We start from the raw sequence: 2,408 nt of genomic DNA, 5'->3' as shown, positions 1-2,408 counted from the left end.
CCAACCAGTCCATTCTGAAGGAGATTAGCCCTGGGATTTCTTTGGAAGGAATGATGCTAAAGCTGAAACTCCAGTTCTTTGGCCACCTCATGCGAAGAATTGACTCATTGGAAAAGACTCTGATGATGGGAGGGATTGAGGGCATGAGGAGAAGGGGATGACAGAGAATGAGATGGTTGGATGGCATCACTGACTCTATGGATGTGAGTCTGAGTGAATTCTGGGAGTTGGTGTTGGACAGGGAGGTCTGGCGTGCTGCGATTCATGGGGTCACAAAGAGTTGGACATGACTGAGCGACTGATCTGATCTGATCTGAACCAACACCAATCATATAACAAAATTCAGTTCAGTTCAGTCAGCACAAGGGTCACAGCTCCGTCACTCAGTCATGTCAGACTCTTTGCGACCCCATGAATTGCAGCACGACAGGCCTCCCTGTCCACCACCAACTCCCAGAGTACACCCAAACTCATGTCCATTGAGTCGGTGATGCCATCCAACCATCTAATCCTCTGTTGTCCCCTTATCCTCCTCCCCTCAATCTTTCCCAGTTTCAGGGACTGTTCTAATGAGTAAGCTCTTCACATCAGGTGGCCAAAGTATTGGACTTTCAGCTTCAACATCAATCCTTCCAATGAACAACCAGAACTCATCTCCTTTAGGATGGACTTGTTGGATCTCCATTCAGTCCAAGGGACTCACAAGAATCTTATTTAATACCACAGTTCAAAAGCATCAATCCTTAAGGGATCAGCTTTCTTTATGCTTAAACTATCAGATGCATACATGACTCCTGGAACAATCATAGCCTTGACTAGATGGACCTTTGTTGCCAAAGTAATGTCTCTGCTTTTTAATATGCTGTCTAGGTTGGTCATAACTTTCCTTCCAAGGAGTAAACACCTTTTAATTTTATGGCCGAATCACCATCTGCAATGGTTTAAGACTCCCAAAAATAAAGTCAGCCACTGTTTCCACTGTTTCTTCATCTATTTGCCATGAAGTGAATGGACCAGATCATATGATTTTAGTTTTATGAATGTTGATCTGTAAGCCAACTTTTTCAAGCTCCTCTTTCACATTCATCAAGAGGCTCTTTAGTTCTTCTTCACTTTCTTCCATATGGTGATGTCATCTGCATATCTGAGGTTATTGATATTTCTCTTGCCAATCTTGATTCCAGCTTGTGCTTCATCCAGCCTGCATTTCTCATGATGTACTTTGCATAGAAGTTAAATAAGCAGGGTGACAATATACAGTCCTATGTACTCTTTTTCCTATTTTAAACCAGTCTGTTGTTCCATGTTTAGTTCTAACTGTTGCTTCCTGACCTGCATACTGGTTTCTCAAGTGGCAGGTCAGATAGTCTGGTATTTCTATCTCTTTCAGAATTTTTTCAAAGCTTATTGTGACCCACACTGTCAAAGGATTTGGCATAGTCAATAAAACAGAAAAAAAGATGTTTTTTTTTCTGGAATCCTCTTGCTTTTTTGATGTTCCAGCAATGTTGGCAGTTTGAACTCTGGTTTCTGTGCCTTTTCTAAGACCAGCTTGAGTATCTGGAAGTTCACAGTTTATGTACTATTGGAACCTGGCTTGAAGAATTTTGAGCATTGCTTTGCTAGCATTTTAGATGTGTGCAGCTTTGTGGTAGTTTAATCATTCTTTGTCATTGCCTTTCTCTGGGATTGGAAGGAAAACTGACCTTTTCCAGTCTTGTGGCCACTGCTGAGTTTCCTAAATTAGTTGGCCTATTTAGTGCAGCACTTCCACAGCATCATATTTTAGGATTTGAAATAGCTTAACTGGAATTCCATCACCTCTGCTAGCTTTGTTCATAGTGATGCTTCCTAAAGCCCATTTGACTTCACATTCCAGGATGTCTGGTTCTAGGCAAGTGATCACACTATCATGACTATCTGGGTCGTGAAGATCTTTTTGTAAAGTTCTTCTGTGTATTCTCGACACTTCTTAACACTTTCTGTTTCTTTTAGGTCCATACAATTTGTGTCCTTTATTGTGCCCACATTTGCATGACATATTCCCTTGGCATCTCTAATTTTCTTGAAGAGATCTCTAGTCTTTCCCATTTTCTTATGTTCCTCTATTTCTTTGCATTGTTCACTGAGGAAGGCTATCTTATCTCTCCTTGCTAGTGTTTGGTACTCTGCATTCAATTGGGTATATTTTTCCTTTTCTCCTTTACTGTTGACTTCTCTTCTTTTTAGAGCTAGTTGTAAGGCCGTCTCAAAGAGCTATTTTTATTTTTTCTATTTACTTTTCTTTGAGATGGTCTTACTCCCTGTCTCTTATACAATATCATAAACTTCAGTCCATAACTCATCAGGCACTCTGTCTATCACATCTAGTCCCTTAAATCTATTTCTCACTTCCACTGGATAATCAT

Source organism: Bison bison, unplaced genomic scaffold, assembly GCF_000754665.1.
Source record: "Bison bison bison isolate TAMUID 2011002044 unplaced genomic scaffold, Bison_UMD1.0 scf7180017864500, whole genome shotgun sequence".
Taxonomy (NCBI): Eukaryota; Metazoa; Chordata; class Mammalia; order Artiodactyla; family Bovidae; genus Bison; species Bison bison.
The sequence above is the reverse complement of the archived record's forward strand: the minus strand, read 5'-3'. Positions refer to the sequence as shown.